Genomic DNA, 20,304 nt, shown 5'->3' on the forward strand with positions numbered 1-20,304 from the left:
AAGGGGAAATCTGATTTGCCACTAATTGGACTTACTGTAGGCAATTAGGGTTAAGCTGACATGAAGGATCCTAGGATTTTCAGTGTTTTTCATCATATTCCTGGGAACTTTTTCCAAAGTTCCAAATGAGATACTGATTGTAGGCATCAGGATTTTAAATCAGTTAAAGTCAGGATACTGGAAATAGCCAGTGTATGCTCTATCATTGTATAAGTTAACATGTACTGTATATGCATGTGACATATAAGAAATATATGGGGTGTCTGTATATAGCATATGATAAATATCCATGGTGTATGTACATGCATGGGGTGTATATATATAGATACAGAAAGTGAGGTGGATATATTTATCACTCTCTAGATAAACAAGAGCATTTAATAATAAGTGCATAGGGCATTTTCCATTTTATTTTATAAGTTACCTAATCTTTAATTCCTGTTGTGATCAATCATTCACAGATGAAGAGGGCTGGGATGCTGTTCCTGGGCATTCTAATTCCTTCCTTGAAATGAACTTGCCATCTGCATTGAACTCCCGAATGTTTTCTTTCTTTTTTTTTTTTTTTTGAACTCCCAAATGTTTTCAACCATCACCTCCCTAAACACTTAGAGTGAAATTGCAAGTCTAGACCTTGTTTTCAAAAGCAGGTGTGCCTATTACACTGCCGGATCCATCCAGTCCTCTGATCCTTTATTGAATGAATTAAATCTTTCTTCATGTATTTATTGATTGCCCACTCTCTGGAAAGTTCTGTGGACACTGCAAGTGTGTGTGTGTGTGTGTGTGTGTGTGTGTGTGTCTGAGAGAGAGAGAGAGAGAGAGAGAGAGAGAGAGAGAGAGAGAGAGAGACTCTGGAGCTTCCTGCTCGCGAGCTGACATGGAGGCTCACACACACACATTCTATGTAAGGGCCTATTTAGACTCAGCAGTTCTTGGGCCACATAGGCAATTCCTCAAGCCACTGTCCCCCGGGTTGGAGCCAGCCACCTGCTTTCATTACAGAAACTGTAATGTTTCCATTTCTGGTGCCCAGTGACCCCCCTCGAAGAGAGCTGCTAGGAGAAACGGGCGCAGACACATCGTTCTCATCTGTTGGCAGCACCCTGCAGAACTGCAGAGAGCGGGGCGTCTCCAGGGGGGGTGGCACATAGGACAGTATAATAAGGTGGGGTTGGGGAACTGTGAAGCTGCTATGACACAACACCAGACCCCACCTTCTCTCCTGACAAATGCTGTCTCCTCTGCTCTCTGTGATTCCTTCTGGACACTTCAAGAAATATGCGCATCTGGTCTGACAAACCACTGCTTGCATTAGTCTGTGCCAGCACTGGCCAGGGTCTGAGACCTGCCATTCTGCACATTCATGGGTGCATCTTATTTTTTGAGCTGAGGCCAGACCTTTGCTCCCATCGTCACGCCCAGGCTGATATGCAGATGCTCTTAAAGTGGGGCACGTGTGACCAGGGAGTCACGAGGAGCATGTGTGATAGACAGTGACCAGGCACTAGAGGCTTGGGTCCTGCTCACAGACACTTCACCCTCTGGGTCCCAGTTTCTTCCTCTGACTCCAAGGGTTTGGACTAGAACAGTCCCGAGCCTCCAGCTCTGACCTCTTATTCAGTAGAGCCTGAGGTCACCTTCCTTCTACTCAGGGAGGGTGCTGCCTTCCTCCAGACCCCAGGCAAGCATGTGGGTAAGTCTTGGGTGGTCCAACCTGGACAAAGGCCTTGTCTGCCCAGATAATCTGTGCAGGAATGTCCTCAGTTCTAAGGGCCAGTGTTTATAACTGCTGAGGAGGATTGTCATGAAGAAATGCCCTTCACTGATAAACCAGAAATACTCTCTGAGCCTTTCCTAGGGGCAAGACACACTGTGGGGGGCACAGAGAAAAATGCTTCCTCATTTTAATCTAAGGGTGCAGATGTGCAGAATTTGTCTCCACTGATGTCCTTGGTACCAGGGGAAGCCTGGCGGCAGACAGGGCCGTTCTTCAGCTTCCTGCCATTAGCTTTGCTGTGCTAGACTTTCTGTGTTCTGTGCTGACACAGTCCACCAGTCTTTGTGAGCACATCCCTTCTGCCTTTCCTCATGGCTCCTTAATCCATGTCTTCCAGGCTTACCATCAAAGTGGTCTCACTTAGTCTTTCTGTTTTCAACTTGCCTACACCTTGCTTTGAATAAGACCTAACTTTTTGCTGCCTGCCTGCCACCCAGGATCATTCATCCACCACGCCCAAGTTCATGGTGTTCAGTAATATCACTAGTCATTTTTACCAGGTTATATATGCCATATCTATAGTTCTTTTTTACCCAGGGGTAGCCAACGCAACCAGGGTAAGAAACAGAATTTATATACATGTACCGAAAGGGATCGCAGATTACAAGCTTTCATTTAACTATATCTCTATCTATCTATTATCTATCATCTATCTATCCATCATCTATCTATCATCTATTTATCTATGTACTCTCCATCTATCTATCTACCTATCTACCTGTCTATCTTTACATAACACACTGCTCAGTTGTCTCCAGGTATTCATGACAATTTTTTCCCTTCTAGATGGATATGAGTCAAGAGAAAAGATACTGTCTAGAAGGATGGAACAATACAGACCATGCTAATAAAGGTCCCTAGCCAGGTGAATGAGACTCCTGACGGATTTTATTGTCTTAGAGATAGGCTAAGCCAGTGGTCACTATCGCATTCCTTTCTATTTGCCTGTCTGCCTGTCTGCGTCCTTTTTAAGACTTCTTACTGTATGTTATTGTCCATCTGCTACATTCCACTGATTCTATGATATGCACAGCTTCTTATTTTAACATTTATGAGACTCGAATAGTTTGAAAATTAGTGGTGTATCATAACTTGTTAATCTGTCTTTCTTTTCTCCCTCCCTCTGTTCCTTCCTTCCTTCGTTCCTTCCTTCCTTCCTTCCCTCCCTCCCTCCCTCCCTCCCTCCCTCCCTCCCTCCTTCCTTCCATCCTTCCTTCCTTCCTTCCTTCCTTCCTTCCTTCCTTCCTTCCTTCCTTCCTTCTTTCCTTCCTTCCTGGCACACCAATTAATGGGACAACTGATGGCACTTTAGATTTCTGGAATTTTGCATATGGGAGGCTTGAGAGATCCTGAACCAGTGATAATGGTTTTAATAACTCCCTTCCAAGAAAAGTGGAGGACACAGGCAACCTATTAGAGAGAAAAAAAAAAGTCTTCTCTGCTTTTTTATCACTTCAAATATCTTCCAGATACTGCCTTCTACTCCGCCGCAAACCTACTTGGCTGCCTTGGCATCTGTGGCTTCAGTCCTCCTGCCTCCTCCCTGGCGTCTGTTTCCTGCGCGGGTTTCCACTTAACTCCGTGAGGTCTGTCTGTGCAGCGGAAGGCTGGCTTTACCACCAGCCTCTGTCCTCTGCTGGCCCATGGCTCTGTGCTCTGCAACTTGCAGACCCTCATGCCCATGGGTGCCCAGCTGGGTCTCCTAGATCTTGGTCAAGCAGGGGTCAAGACTGCCACTGGCTGGGAAGCTCAAAAAGTGATTTTTCACTTTTGTATCTTCAGTGCTTTGCACAGTTACTGGCATATAGTAAGGGCTCAAGAAATGTTTACACAATAAATCCACAAAACAACAGATTCATTGTTTTTATCTACATGTGACATAGGTGCAGAACATCTACTTCTTGCATTCTTTTTCCTGTGATAAGAAGGAACCATAGCACTCAGCCATTCCTGACACGGCTGAGGCATCTGGTCTCAAGAGCCATTTACTGACACTTTCATTTAGATGCGGTGGTTTTGTCTTTTTTTCTGTCCCTGTGGCTGAGATGGAGTATGGTTAGCTTTATTGGGGTGGTTAGGGAAGGGAATATGTGTCTTATCTTTCTCTTTCTGCATAGCTTCATACCTGGCCTAGCCTTGAAATTTCCAGTTGACCTGGGGCACTTTCAAGTTGAGGCCTGAGCTGAGGCCAGAAAAGGCTTTGCAGGCTTTTGCCTCTCAGCTCAGTCTAGATGAAAGCTATTTGCATGTCAGATGCCTGGGACTCAGTCCTCAGTGCCCTATGTGGGTCACCTCCGGTTTTGATCTAACTGTTTGGTAAAGGTGTGGCTCTTAACCTGATTAACTTGCTCATCCAGGGCAATTATCCATCTATTAGGGTGATTGAGCTTTCTGTGAATCGGGCTCTTTCTGACCACACCAGAGGGCAAAGGAACATTAAGGAGGCAAGAAACTCTCCCTGACCCCCGACTTCCAACATGCTGGGAACCAGGACAGGCCATAGCATATATTTCTCCCGTAATGACCTGGTTGGTTTGTTCACAGTGCTTATGGAGTCTTTCTTGAATATTTGCTCTTACCCAGATTTTGGTATACTGTTTCAGGTTTCTTCTAGAAAACTTGTTGGGCAGTGTGGTATTTGTTTTCTTTACTCAGGGGCTGTCAAGGGAGCTTCAGATTGTAACATCCTTGAGATGGTCACGGGGAAGCGGGGGGAGGCGTTTGGTAGTGGCGTGCCGCATGAATTCCCATGGGCTGAGTTTTAATTATTCAGAAGCATTGCTAGATGGTCATCCAGGGTAGAAGTATCTTTCCCAGAGGAATTGGCAAATGCTACCCCAGGGCTTTCTCCTCCTTCCCTTTGTAGGAGCAGTTCACCAGCACGCCATTCATGCCGACTCAGGATGGGGCATCCTGGCAAATGTGGCTGATTATAGCACTGTCTTTTTTTGTTTTGTTTTGTTTTGTTTTGTTTTGTCTTTCAGCTGTGAGTTTTATCAAGGAATCGGTATTCATAGTGTAACAAGAAGGACAGGCATACAACGAACGTATGAAATGGTCCAGAATAAGGTGAAGATTCGTGCTATGGAAACAGCACCAGCCTCTGGGTAAGAGATTACTGTCCGGACACTGCAGAGGATGGTCTTGCTTACTTACGTAAATAAATGGCTTTATTACTTGCTTATTTATTTACTTATTTATTTATTATAAATAATTATTTACTTTATTATATTTTTAATGTTTATTTTTGAGAGAGGGAAAGAGACAGAGTGTGAGAGGAAGAGTGGCAGAGAGAGACAGAGACACAGAATTCAAAGCAGGCTCCATGGTTTGAGCTGTCAGCAAGAGCCTGAAGCAGGACTTGAACACACCAACCTCAAAATCATGGCCTGGGTCAAAGTCAGATGCTTAACTGCTTAACCAACTGAGCCACCCAGGTGCCCCAGTGCTTCTGGTTTCAATTCTCCCTCAAATGCACCCATCCCCCGCTGCTGTGAGCCATAAGCTAAAACTTCTGCCTGTGGCCTTCCTCAGAGATTTGCCCTTGACCAAAGTGGGCCGGCCTGGTCACCCCTCCTCCTGTTCCCACTTACGGCACAAAAATCACCTCCCGGTCCCCGGTGAGGTAACTGCTTAAGAGTTATTAGCTGGCAGTGTTTAAGAGATTAAACAGTTTCTCTTAATTAAAGACAATCAGGAAAATGCTTGGGGATAAGAGAAACCATCAACATTCTAGTGAAACCAGACATTTTGGATGTTTTTCCTTCCGCGTCTTATATGGCGAAACGCAAATAGAAAGCTCTCATTTCAGAAAAAGAGTTGAAAGCAAAGAAGAGACCTGCTTCCACCTCTGTTGTCAATGCCCAGTGGACAGAAGTTTTGGTATGAGGAAGCGAGAGTTCTTAGCTATTATTATCAGCAATCCTTTACCCAATTCAAATTCCATGTTTCTGCCTGACTTGCACAGAATGAGGGGCTCCCCGGAAAGGTGAGGAAGAGTAAGCCTTTAGGGAGGTGATGCTGACTTAGGGCTAAGGGCTGGGAGGAAGGTTCCCAACTCACAGGAGGCATGGAAGGAAGCACTGGTGACAGCCCCAGGTGAAGGATGAGGGCCAGTGGGTGACTATCGGAGGAGGCCAGAGACATTGAGGCCACCTGCAGCTCCGTGGACCCTTACCCGCCAGGGCAAGCAGTTCAAGTTTTTTCTAAGCATAAAAACACTCAGGCTCTTCACTTTGATGAGGCAACCACCAAACTAAATGACCTTCTGGAGGACCTCCAGGCATCCTGACTCACAAATCGTTTTCTTCACACCAGTGACTAAAACTGGTATTTCCAAATATGTATGAAAAATGGATCCTTCAGATGAACAGTACAAAATGCCACCTGCTTTTCCTCCCCTACAACCTGCTCAGACATTGAAATGATCTCAGGGTCTGTGCACATTCCAGCAAATCATTGTGGTTTCAGTAAATGTGGTAGGACTGCCTCTCTCAGACCCACCCATCCTTGCCTCTCACAGGCACACCCCTGAAACTGACCCTGAACCTGAAGTCTCAATGTTTCAAGTTCACCATCAGTTTCAAATGGCACCCATGTCAGGGTGGCCTGAAGGGAAGGCTAGGGTGTCAGGGACATGGCAGGAAGCAAGGAGCATCTCACTGTCAAGCTGGGCTGTTGTCTCCAGCTGGCTGAAGGGAAGATGCAAAACAGAATTTGTTTCCAAGATTCCCAGCCTCCTGAAATGGGAGTCTCCCCCCAAACATCGGTTTTATCTAGACAAGTTGATTAAGAATGTCTGATGGAATTGTACTCTTTGATTCAGTCAATGATTGCTATTGAAGTCAGACAGTTTTAGATAATTGTTTTCATTTATAATTATATTTCATTAGATAATTATTCATTTTCTCCTGCCTTCCATCAACATGGCTTATCAAATGCCTCCCACACACTTAGCACCGTTCTGTGCTGGGGAGACTGATGCAGAGGATAAACTTTTCTAGACCAGAGTGGGTAATGGGCTGGTCAACGTTTATTAGCATGTTGATAATTGTTCATACAACTCTCAGCGGTGTTATCTGACACTTCAAGGGGGATTTCTTTCAGAGGGTCATCTGATATGGGATCATTCTGGTCTGCTGGAGGAAAAAGTCCTTATGTGAGCTCTTGAGAACTGAGGCCAAGAGGCCAGGTCCTGAAGAATCTTGGATACCGTTTTCATGAGTTTCACTGTTCTTTTGGAAGTTTGGGGAGCCAAAAAAGAATTTTAAGTAAGAGAATGACATAACACACAGTTTGAAAATATGGCTTTCGCTGTGGTCAGGAGGAAATGGGACGAAGGGTTTAGTTATCAATGCTGTGTGATGAATTACTTCAAAATACAGTGACTTAGGACAATAGCCCATTTCCCTTTGGGTCAGGATTTCTGGAGATGCTTAGCTGAGAGGTGCTGGCTCAGGGCCTCCCATGAGGCTGCTGCCATGATACTGGCTGAGGCTTTAGGTACCGGAGGCCAAGGGGGCTAACTTTCATGGCTGCCCAGTTGGTGCTCCTTATTGGCAGATTGTCATTTCCTCTCCATGTCAAACTTGCCACAGGCTGTGCGAGAGTCCTTGTGGCATGGCTGTGGGCTTTACTCCAGAAGGGGTGATCTAGGAGAGTGAGGCCCAAGTGGCTGTATATGTGTGTTCACTTCAAGTTTACATGTTGAAACCCCGACTCTGTTATGGCACTTGGAGATGGGGATTAGAAGGTAATTAAGGTTAAACATGGTCGTGGGGGTAAGGCCCTAATCTTACAGGACTAGTGCCTCTATAAGAAGAAGAGACTTTCTCTGCCATGTGAGAACACAGGGAGAAGGCAGCCATATACAAGTAAGGGAGACACCTCTCAGTAAACACCAAATCCACTGACATCTTGATCTTAGACTTCCCATCCTCTAGAACTGTGATACCTAGATGTCTGTTATTTAAACCACCTGGTCTATGGTATTTTGTTATAAACCATCACTTCAACCATACTCTATTTGTTAGGAAAAAGTCACTAAGTCTAGCCCACATTCATGAATAAAGGAGTTAGACCCCACTTTTTAAAGGAAGGCATGTCAAAGAACTGTGGACATACTTTTGATATCTCTTCATGATGGTTTTATAATAAGAGGTTATTTGGGGGTACTTGAGTGGCTCAGTGGGTTGAGTGTCTGACTTCAGCTCAGGTCATGATCTCATGATTCGTGGGTTCGAGCCCCTCATCAGGCTCTGTGCTGACAGCTAGCTCAGAGCCTGGAGCCTGCTTCAGATTCTGTATCTCCCTCTCTCTCTGACCCTCCCCTGCTAGCACTGTCTCTCTCTGTAGCTCAAAAGTAAATAAAAAACATTAAAAATTTTTTTAAAAAGAGGTTATTTTGTAACCCAGATGAAAAAGGAAAATGGGTTGTAAGATGATGCTAAAGCAGGAAGAATAGGGTACAACTTGAGAGATAAGTGAATGGAACTAACAGAATTTGGAAATGTACTGCAATTAGACTGAGTTAGTACAGTGAAGAGATGTGCCATGTGGAGGAAGAAGAGCAGAGTCAGGACATGGTAAATGTGAGAGGCCTTTGGGATGGGGAAATGGGGATTTCAAATAGGCAGTTGCATGTGTGGGTCTGTGGCATTAATCTGGGGGTGGTAAGCATGAAAACCATGGCTGCAGATGAGATCACTCAGGCAAAGGGCAGAAAATAAGGGGAGCAAAGATCTCACAGTAGAGCTCTGGGGAACTCCTTCGTGTGGGCTTTGTGTAGAGGATGATGGTCTGGCAGACAGAATGGAGAATGGAACAATCAGAGAGCAGGGAGAAAATCCAGACACTGTGGCCTCAGGGAGCCAGGAGTAGACATTGGGTTCCTGCATCGGACAGCTAAATGTTCTGGTAGATGGCAAAATTGGTGATATGGGAGCAGCTGGTGAGCTTGGCTTAAATGTCTTAGTGAAGTAAGATGAGTCGGATTCGATTGGGTTGAGGAATGAATATTTGGAAGGACAGACAGTAGACAAACTGTGTTGCCATCTTTTGAGAAGCTTCAATTAATAAAAGAGGACAGTATGCAGAAGTCCCATAAACTGTGTTTGAATTACCTCTCGGAGGGCAACAGCAGAGATGGAAGGGGTAAGGAAGAGGGAGTTTGGTGAGAGTGAAGTCCTTGAGAAACTACCTGCCTTTGATCTCTGGGGGAGACTTTCTTCTTCCTTGTAGGGAGATGGGATTGGGTGCCCATGACAGGTACCTGTGGAATTGGGGTTTTTTCCCCTCTGGTACAGCACCCAATTAATGCCGTTTTTCTGATGACAGAGAAGTTTAGGTAAGGAGTACTCAACTTTGGTCATATGTTAGAATCACCTGGGGGAATGTTTAATTCTTCTTCATGCCCAGGCTCACCTCTCAGACTCATGATGTCAGAACCTCTGGGTTGGGGCCCTGGCATCAGTAGTTTTTAAAGTTCCTCATGTAGCCCTTGTGGAAAAGGGTCACCACTGGAGGTGAACTCAGGGCAGAAGGGGGTGTTGGTGAGGGCTCATGGGATTAAACTGTGGGAGCAGAGTGTGAGAGAGGCCACTCACCAGTCCTACCAGACAACATGAGGCCCTTTTGAGGCAGGAAACCACTAATTCCCTATGCTGACCGTCAACTTGGCTATGTGGTCACCTCCAGTACAGCTACCTGCTGGCTGTTTCAGGTTTGCTGATAGCAGGTGGTAGAAAACCTTAACTTTTGTACATCTGTTTCATCAGCTGAGAAATAGACATCATAGGACCTACCTTCCAGGATTGAGGTAGGATTAAGGGAGACAATGAGAACTCATAGCACACAGTAAGTGCTCAATAAAAGGTCACTATTAGCACTAGCAAATAACCCTCTTGACTAGAATTTTACATGTGAGTGGGAGAATAGTTAAGAGGTATTAAAAATATATTTGTAGAGAAGAGCTTATTTAATATGCCATGAGGACTTCAGAGAAGTTTTGAGGTGGGGTTACCTATCATCTGCTTTTGGAATTCTGGAGAGCATGGATTGTAGACCTAAGGGCAGATGTTGCTGTTTTGTCTGTCCTCATAAGGCCACAGTGCAATGTTCAACTCAGACTTTGTTTTGCTTGCTTTCTGTCCTGCCCCATTTGGGCCAGTGTGTCCTTTGGGGAGCAGATGATGAAGGATTACTGCTCTCATCACTGGGTCTGACTAAGCCAAGCCATATATAGTGATTAGAGACTGGGAGATCCAAGGTTCTGTTCACTGCAAGGGGCCTATCTTCAAGAGGACGTCTTCCTGATTGCTTCGATCATCCCTGCTGGCATATTACCCAGACTGCTACTGATTGCACAGGCAAGGAGGAGCACATTTTTCTAAACCAGCTCCAATATGATGTTTTCCATCAGATGAAAAGAAAAGGTGGGCTGCTGCCTGAGCAATGTTGAACATGAGATATGTCATACCCAGAAAGATGCACTTAATCAAAGTGACTTCTTACCTTTGGTGTGCATGCTCCCAATGTGAGCGTTAGCTGCCATGGTAATTATTACTTTGGTAGGTCCTGTCCCAGGTTCTTGTGGTCTGTGGTGAGAAGGAGCTCTGGATGCTGCACTGATGCCTTGCCCACAGGGACTACAAGTCCCAGCATTCATTGCACATGGGTCCCGACCACAGCCCTATTCCTGGAGAGGCCCTGAAGGTTCTCCTTCTCCTCTCCCAGAAATGTCTCTCCTTATCTTCCTGCAGGCAGGCAGGTTGCCACCCAGGTTTTTATTCAGGCAAATGCTTTGTTACAATGCAGTGGTGGTGATCTTTTCATCCCTGGTGGTTTCTTTACACCATGATGAGACAGGAAAAGCAAGATGTCTAGCAGAATGCTGCCTCACTGCTCATTCATTCAGCCAAGGACCAGAACCCTGGCAAGAGCCAGGGTTTTGTCAGATGGGAACTGTAGTAGTGAGTAAAAAAAGTGAAACCAGATGTTCTTTCCCTCCAGTTGCTTCATATCCATGCAGGGGCTTGAAGGAGGAGGCTGTAAAAATGTCACAGTCCTTGATTCCTGAGGCCCAGATTTATACACCGTGTAACCTTGCAACATAAATCCACCGCCCTCGCTGGAGCATCGGCTTCTGAAGGGGCAAAGCCCAGCTGTGGCGTTGACCAAAGGCAGCCAGTGGTGCTGGAGGGACATGGGTGGGGAGCACTGCGCCAGGGAGCATGGCAAGGGACCAGCAATTGCTTTTCAAGAATTTTAAAGAAGTCAAAAAATTTTTACAAGATTGGCTTGGAGTTTGGCCTTCTTAGGAGATAAGCCAAACTCTATTTTGCACTTTAGTCTGAAAGGGAACTTGATTTCTCTTTGGAATGTATTTGCACATGCAAAAGAAGTCAATGGGAATGAAACACACATAAGCAGAGAATTTTCACTGCAAGTTGAAGCACTGGCTGGAGAGAGGAGAGGAAGGCAGGAGCTGAAGCCCACCCGTGGGAGAAGGCTATCCTCCAGAAGCTGGAATTGACCTTGAGTGCCACAGGGAACTCACCTTTAAAATGCTGATTCTATCTGCTGTGTGAATAAATTATGGGGTTGGGATCAAAAATGGGATCAAGGAGACAACTTAGGAGGCTTTTCTAGAAATACAGGCAGAAAACAATGGTGGCTTGAATGAGGTGGAAGCCACAGATGTGGAGAATGACAAATGGGCTTGGAGGTTTGGTGGTGACACAGTAGGAAGAATCAAGGATGCTTCCCAGCTGAGTGGACCACAGCCATGCTGTTGATACAGGGATGCCTGGAGTAGGGTCAAGTTTATTGAGATTTAGACCTTGCTTTTTCAATATATTGGGCTAGAAAAACTTATTGACATCTATGGGGGGGATGTTTTAAATGTATTTTTAAATGTATATTTATTTTTGAGAGAGACATAGGAGACAGAATGTGAGCAGGGTAGGGGCAGAGAGAGAGGGAGACACAGAATTCAAAGCAGGCTCCAGCTCTGAGATGTCAGCACAGAGCTCAATGTGGGCTCAAACTCAAGAACTGAACTGTGAGATCATGACCTGAGCCGAAGCTGGATGTTTAACTGACTGAGCCACCCAGGCACCCCTATGGGAGATGTTTTAAAGAGATATGAAAAGAGGCCATGGCTTAGATATCAATCTGGAAGTTGTACCATAATTTAAGAAAAAAGTTAGAAAGGGAGTGTTGGTACTCAGGCCATAGCTGCCCCGTGCTTTGGATATGATCATGTGGTAGCCTGTTTTCCCTGTAGGGCTTCCCTGATAGCTGCCTGCAATTGAGGGGAACTCCCCAAGGTACAAAACCCCCTCCCCATCCTGACCCTAGACCAGTAGGCATTCTTCCCAAATTCTCCATATCTGTCTTTTTCATCATCTGGCTCAAATTTTCTGCTCTCAGAAAACATTTTCCCAGCTTGATGACATTTTTACAGTAGGTATAACCTTATTATCTTATTATTAGTCGCTAAACTGGAATGATTTGTTTTTCTATTTGATCCATGTTGCCTCAAGTGTTACATTAGTTTCTGGTATATTCGAAATGACTGAGTTCTGAGAACTGACTTTAAATGATACTTCTAGGTATGTGTCTAACCAGTAGATGGTCAGGATGTCACTCAGGATGCCCGTTTACAAAAATGCAGGTTGTAGTAGACTATTCTGTTCATGCTTATTGTGTTTCATGCAATTTCTATTCTATACAAACTGTGGTTTTTATTTGTTCTAATTAAAGAAAAGCAATGTTCACTTGGGTGGATTCTTCATATAAAATGCCTAAATAACCTCCTCCTTCCCCTGCCCCCAAATCAGGCTGAAAACAGACACATGCTTGTACTATAGAATTAAAAACTGCACTTGGGTGACTGAAGCCAGAACATATGTGTGAAACAGCTGAGGGTGTTTACTGTGGTCTAATGTGGAGCCTGTGGGCCAAGCAAGGAAGGCCCAGGGCAATTTGATTTACTATCCAGGAGAGCCCAAAACTTGAACTACTCTGAGCCCTGGATGGGACCCTTCTCTCCCTGCACCTGTGAGCTCCAACCCCCACTGACTCCATGAAGCTCACAGGAGTCTCCTGAAGGAAACAAAGGGAGCCCACAGCTCCAGGCTGCATGCCCAACAGTGCTATCCAAAGCCTTTCTTACTCCCTCCTGAGTATTTGGCCTTTGCTGGTACCTAGATCACTCCTTGGACTAGAGCCTCAGATTTCATCCCCTTTGGGGAAACTTGTTGCAGATAATTGGGACAAAAGACAAGCTGGGGAGCCATGAGAGTATATGGGGAATATGAAAGTGTGTAGAAGGTCAGTACTCACAGGAGTGTGTACAGTGGGACACAGAGACTCCTGGCAAGGAGCCCTCTATAACAATCCAACAGGTAAGAGGGTAAGTGAGCTCTTGAAACTGCCTGAGAAGGCAAGGTCATTGTGGGGGGCCAGGGGACAAGAACCAAGGGCAAGGTGGGAACGGAAGTCAGGGAAAAGCAAATTCCAAGAAGGAAGAGGAGTGAGTCAACACAGTGCAGACGGTTATTAAGATGAAGAGAAAAGTGCTCAGTGGATTTGGAAATCCGGTGCTAACTGGTGACTTTACTAAGAGCTGGATGGTGGCTGGGGGTGGCGAGGGGCAGGAGCCAGAATACAGGGACTCCCAGGTGAAAATAACAAAGACACTAAGTGAAACTACTCTGAGACAATTTGGCAAAGACAGCGACAGAGGCAGAAGGAGACAAGGCACACAGGGTGGAGGAGAAATTTGGTGGGTTTGTTTCTGTTTGCTTGGTTTTGTTGGAGGTTGGGGTGGGGGGTTGTCATGGGATTCAATCAAGAAGATGACTTGTTTCTCTAGAGGTGTGTCTGGAGGGAGATTAGGAGTGCCTGGAAAAGACCAGGGAGTAACACACCAAGAGAGGAGCACACTCTTCAAATCCAGCCCCACCCCTTTGCCTGGTTGCCCCACCCATGCCCTCATGATTCACCTCTCTCTGGCTCCCACCAGTGAAAGTCAGCTTGACATCATGGCTCCACCAAGGGGACTGTTCCTATGATTCCTGCTATGGCCAGGAGAACATTTTGTTGTTTGTGTTGATTACCATTCTGGTTGTAAATGGGAAGTATCTGGATGTCAAGACCAAGGGATAAGGGGAGGAGGAGAGAGAGAAAGCAAGGAGGAGTTCTCTAGAAGGGAGGGCAGGGTCTGCATGCAGGTGAGCCACCAGTGGGGCACGAGGGGCAGGACTCATCCTTTCAGCCTGGGGAGGAAGCAAAAGGAGGGTGAGCCCTGGGAATTTCTGGGAATTCATGCTTGATGAGCCTTACTTTCCTTGTTGAGTAGGCAGCAAGGCCACCTGTTGTAGGGGACAACAAGAGTGGGGCTTGATGACAACATCTGAGGTCAGCTGTTGTAGGGACTGGGCGTGGGGTGGGGTTGGATGGGGTCCAGGAGGGGACCTCTTTGGTACCACTTGCTGCGCCCAGCTGAATGGCAGAATGAGGTGTCCCTGGCACAGATGATCCATAGTTGTCTCCATCAGTGCTATCAGGGAGTAGGAAGGAAGGGGGTGTATGGGGATATGATGAGGTGTCAAGATCATAAGGCATCTGTTCCACTGATGTATTTGTTCACTCTTTTGCTGATACCACACTCTCTTGATTATAGTGCCATTTTTAATTGATCAATTCTAGGTAGGGTTTGTTGACTTCCTCTTAGGATTAATGAGAAGTCAGCTCTCTTATTCTCACCAATTCATCTCTCCTCATTCTCCTCATACAGCTGTATCACTGTTTTTAATAAAATTGGTAATCACTTTATAAAACCCAAACTGGTGATATTATTTACAGCAAGTCAGAGCTTGTGTTATATTTGTATTTTTCTGTAGCCTTTTGTCTTCCTTTAAGTTGCCTATTTGTCTCATTCATGACTCATGCACTCTTTTTATAGACATATATGGGGCAGTTTAAAATATGTCCAAGTTGCCTTTAACCCCTTTCCTTTTAAAATGGAGAGCACCTGTGTTGTGCATGGGCTGTACCCAGTGAATTGCTTCCAACAAATATGACATGATGGCATGTGACTTCCAAGGCTAGATCATAAGAGGCCTTACAGCCTCCTCCTTGATCTTTCCCACAGATTTGCTTGTTCTGGGGAAAACTAGTTGCCATGTTGTGAGGCCATGTGATCAACCTTATGGACAGGTCCATGTGGGAAGTGACTGTGGCCTATTACCAACAGCCAGTAGGAACTGAGGCCTCCTCCAACTGCTGTGTGAGTGAGCCATGCTGGAAGCCGAGCCCACAGCCCAGTGAGGCTTGCAGGTGACTGGAGCCCAACCGACACCTTGACTGGAACTTTAGCAGAGAATCTGTGCCAGGATCTCTCAGTGAAGCTGCTCCCAGATTCCTGACCCTCAGAACCTGGGAGATAATAAATGTTTATTATCTGTAAGTCTTGGGGTAATTTGTCATGCAGCAATAAATCATTAATAATTTATCTTTAACCTCTTCCTGATTATCACTTTGTCACTAGATCTACCACATTATCTACTCTGTCAAGCCTAATTGGTTTTCTCCTGGATCTTTCCATCTTTCTGCTCCCACTGGACTGGTTATTCTCAAGACCTTCAGCAAACTTGGCATGTTTCCCACCCTGCTAATTGGGGTCACTGGTTCCTAGATCTCTATATCCTTTCTTCTTCTTTTTTTATTCTTTCCTTTCCCTGAAACCCATCGACTACTACTCTTAGGACAAGGTGTATGGGAGATAATATTCTTATCCATGAATGTGTAAAAATGCTTTTACCTGCTTTCATTTTTGATTAGTAGTTTGCTGATTACAGAATTCAAGGTAGAAAATTGTCTTCTCTTAGAATTTTGAAGTCATTGATTGTTCTTCTAGCATCTAATGTTGTACTTGTTGTCTGATACCATTTTCAATCTTATTTCTTTGTGTATTACCTGGCCTTCCCTTCCTTGGAAGTTCAAAGCTTTTAAATTTATCCCTAGTGTTGTAGAATTGTATAGTGACATGCCTTGGAATATTAGTTAGGATGCTTTGTTGATACTAAAGAAAGCCCAACTAAGAATGGCTCATTCTACAGGTGAATTTATTATCTTATATAATAAGTCTTGAAGTGGGGAACCTGGGTGGCTCAGTCGGTTAAGCATTCAACTTTGGCTCAGGTCATAATCTCACAGTTTGTGAGTTCAAGCCCACGTCAGACTATGCTGACAGCTCAGAGCCTGGAGCCTTCTTTGGATTCTCTCTCTCTCTTTCTCTCTCTCTCTCTCTCTCAAAAATAAACAAACATTAAAAAAAAAGTTCTGAAGTAAGATGGCTCCAGTGCTGACTAACTTAATGGCTGAATTACATCACCTGGGACTCAAGACTTAACACCCTCCACCACTAAAAAAAATTCTGCCAGGGTGCATTGGATAACTCCCTTCGTAGAAAAAATATGGCAGCAGTGTTTATTGGGACTATTTCTTCCTCTGACTCTTTCAAACTGTGAATATTTCCCAGAATCAGTCCCTTCCTGGGCAGACTTTGTTTCATGGTCCTACATTCCAGGCGAGGTGTTATGCCCCTTCCTGAACAAATCATTAGATAAAGGGAATAAAACTAATATAATTACCCTCTACTATTTGAGATCTACTCCCTGGAACTGAAGACGGAATTGGTCTTCTCTGACAACATGACTTTGCCATAGAATGTGGGGATTTTAAACAAAATCGGAATCCTATTATAAGGAACAGTAAGACAAGTGCTATTGGTAGGCAACTGAAATGTGTGCTGTAGCACTGTGGGTTTGTTTTGTCGTGTTCTGTTCTGTTCTGTTTTGTTTTGACATTCGCTGGGATCAAACCTGGTGATCTATCTTCTAAAACCTGTTTGAGTCTCCCGCCTGCTGATATCCCTCTTCTGTGTCTTTGTCCTGTGGGTCTATGCCATTTTGTTCCTTTATTACCATGTTAATAGGATCTTTGAAGGGAGGGGTGATCAGTCTGTATGTTGAATCGGTCATCTCCCTTTGGAAGCCCCGTGGCCAATGTTTTTCAAGCTGTGAATTGTAACCTGTTAGTAAGTTACATCCCGTACTTACAAAATGAAACAGAATAGAAAACATCACAGTGGATGCACCACATATAGGAGGATTGAATGCTGTTTCCGGACCCTTTGTTTCAGCTGCGTGTGCATCTGTCCTGCATAAAAATGTAAAATGTGTTTTCTGCTAGATGTTGCTCACAAACATATCTGGGACGTATTGCTTTAAAGACATGTTTTCTGAGCATTCTGTCTCTATTAGAGCATATTTTCTTCGGTTTGACAGATCTCTAAGGCCAGAAGCACATCTAACAAGCGTATGAGACTTCGGTGGGTATGACACACGGGTGGTGTATGTGTAAGGAAACAGCCTCCCTCTCTCACAGAACAACCAAAATCTCATAGGAATAAATGTGTGACTGTGAGCATCCTATTCGTTTCTGTTTTCCAGAGGAAGAAACTGTGATCCAGAAGTACACGTAAGGCCCGCGAATGGCAGGCAGCCAGGCCAGAGCGTATCTGTGGACACTGAGCGCGGAGGGTGGCTAAGATCTGACTCCTGATGGCTTGGGCTGCTTCACAGAACAGGCGGAGCTCTGCTTCCAGGAGTAAACGGTCTATTCAGCGAACTAGCAAACAGTTGCATTCCGCAAATGTTTGGAAAACTTCAGGCAAGGTGAGGTGCAGGGCTACGTCTGAGGTACAGAATGGAGTAGGATCAAGTTTTGTTTTTGAGGCTTATATTCACTCCAAGTCCACCTTTCTAGGAGGTTGTTTTCAGCAGAGACCAATGGGGATATTTTCTATGCCTAAAGACTTTCAGGAAGTGAAAATCTCCTTCTGCCAAACCAGCATTTTTAGATCATGGTTGGGAAGCTCTTGTCGCTGTCCGTCTGAGGTCACTATTAGCCAGGCTGGTAACAAGCATGGAAACCTGGCGCTCAGTTCCCATCCCGGGGCGGAGGGCTTGCCTGGACGACATCTCAGTCTAGCAGCCCTGACCTCTTCAGTGGCCCCATTACCATCAGGTTCTGCCTTTCCTGCTGCCCTTCTAGGTTTTTATCTTGCCATTCTTGTTACAATATGCTTTTTGCTTTTCATTTTTAAAACTCTTGATTTCAGCTCAGGTCATAATCTCAAGGTCCATGAGTTCAAGCCCCATGTTGGGATCTACACTGACAGCAAGGAGCCTGCTTGGGATTCTCTCTTTGCCACTCTCTCACTGCCCCTTCTCTGCTTGTGTGCATGCTCTCTCTCTCTCTCTCTCTCAAAATAAATAGATAAACTTAAAAAAAAAGGTAAAATTCTTTTTAAAAAAATTTTTATATCTTTTATTTATTTATTTTTTAATTTTTTAAATGTTTTTTATTTATTTTTGAGAGACAGAGAGAGACAGTGCAAGCAGGGGAGGGTGAGAGAGAGAGGGAAACACAGAATCTGAAGCAGCCTCCAGGCTCTGAGCTAGCTGTCAGCACAGAGCCTGACACAGGGCTCAAACCCACAAACCGTGAGATCATGACCTGAGCTGAAGCCGGACCCTTAACCAACTGAGCCACCCAGGCACCCCTAAAATTCTTTTTTAAACAGCTTTATGGAGATATCTTTGACATACAAACTATTGTGTATATTTAAGGTACACAAGTTGATGTTTTGATATGTGTATATATTGTGAAAAGATCACCACAATCAAACTAACATATCTACCACTCTACGTAGTTTCCATTGTGTGTGTGCGTTATGTGTGTGTGTGTGTGTGAGTGTGAGTGAGCATGTATAAGAAGATTTCACTTTAGACCTATCCCCTTCACAACTTTCAAGTATACAATACAGTATTGTTAACTCTAGCCACCAGGTTGGGCATTAGACCTCTAGAACTTATTTCTTATCTGTTAGTCATCTTGCATAACTGAAACCCTTTGACCAACACCACCCTACTTCAGCCTTCCCTCTGCCCCTGGCAACCACCATTCTACTCTCTGCTTCTATGAATTTGACTATCCCACCTGTAAATGAGATCAGATAGTATGTCTCTCTCTCTGTCTGGCTTACTTCATGTAGCAGTGTCCTCAGGTCCACCCATGTTGTCACAAATGGCAGGATCTTCTTCTTTTTAAAGGCTGAACCATATTTCATCACCTGTATATATTACCTTTCCTTTATCCATTCATCCGTCGAAGGGCACAGGTCGTTTCCATGTCTTGCCTATTGTGAGTAAACCATGGGAATACAGACAACTCTTCGTGAACCCAATTTATTTCCTTTGGGTATGTAGCCAGAAATGAGATTGCTGGGTCATATGTTAATTCTATTTTTGATTTTTTAAGGATGCTTCATATTGTTTTCCATAGTGACTGCACTTAAAACTCTTTGTTATATCTACTTCTTCCAACTTTTTCTCCCTCTTCTTTTTTTAACTTAGCCAATTATTTGTATTAATTTGTTTTTTTCCTCTAATGTCCATTTTGCTCACTCTTTTTTGTTGTTCTGCTACACTTTTGTACTTTAATTCTTTCTTCTTCTCCTTCCTCCCGTGAATGCTTCCCTCCTTCTTATCCCAAAGACTTTTGATGTCTCCTTTAGGAAGTGTAGAATGTGCAGAAGATGGTTCAGAGACAGAAGGCAGTGGAGCAAGATGGCCTGGTGGAAATAACTGATGGGAAGAATTCACAATGTCAGAGGTGGCTCCGCCCAGAGGAGAGGACTCCCCAACACTTTCCTCAGGTGTCATCCATATGAAATCATAAAAGTCTAACAAATTTGTTGGGTGCTCAACAAGACCTGAATATGTCTTGAGAAGCTTGAAAATGGGCTGAATCTAAGAAGAAAATGTGTCACTTTCTTCACTTGGGTGAGTAAATGAATGGCCCAAGACTGAGATGGGGCGATGTGGAGCAGTGAAGAAGACTTAAAAGGGTTTTAGACAATAGTAGAGTAAGAAGAAGCCACTAGTAGATGCAATGCCTCCATGCTCATTGGTGGTCAGGTTGCATCAGAGAAGCTCAACATCAGGAGTGAGCCACGTTAGTAAGGCATCACACTTAAGAGGGAAACAGCCACTGTCCACATTTGTCAAAAGCACCTGGTATGGTGCAGGACTTGAGACCACACTGTGCCAGAAAGGTCGAAAGAACTAGGGACAGATAGGGAAGTAAGAAAAAAAAAAAAGGATGTGATAACCATATTCATATGCTAAGGTAGAGAGACTAAACTTTGACTCCAAGGAGGAGGGCTATGTGTCTGGAATTAGACTTCATTTTCAACATATGAGGATGGAACTTCAAGTCAGTCAAGGGTTTTGAAAGATGGACTCGACTCACGGGGTGCCTGGGTGGCTCAGTTGGTTAAATGGCCGACTTTGGCTCAGGTCATGATCTCACATTCGTGGGTTCAAGCCCCATGTTGGACTGTGTGCTGACAGCTCAGAGCCTGGAGCCTGCTTTAGATTCTGTGTCAC

General features: G+C 44.7%; 1 long non-coding RNA gene across 1 annotated transcript; it reads left to right on the forward strand.

Moving 5' to 3' along the window:
* The first annotated feature begins 1,537 nt into the window (after positions 1-1,537).
* LOC115296901 lies at positions 1,538-20,043 on the forward strand. Its single transcript, XR_003911128.1, has 4 exons — positions 1,538-1,696; positions 4,765-4,887; positions 17,302-17,526; positions 19,431-20,043. It is a non-coding gene; the product is annotated as an uncharacterized LOC115296901 (long non-coding RNA).
* Positions 20,044-20,304: the final 261 nt, after the last annotated feature.

The sequence above is a fragment of the Suricata suricatta genome, chromosome 7 (assembly GCF_006229205.1).
Source record: "Suricata suricatta isolate VVHF042 chromosome 7, meerkat_22Aug2017_6uvM2_HiC, whole genome shotgun sequence".
Taxonomy (NCBI): domain Eukaryota; kingdom Metazoa; phylum Chordata; class Mammalia; order Carnivora; family Herpestidae; genus Suricata; species Suricata suricatta.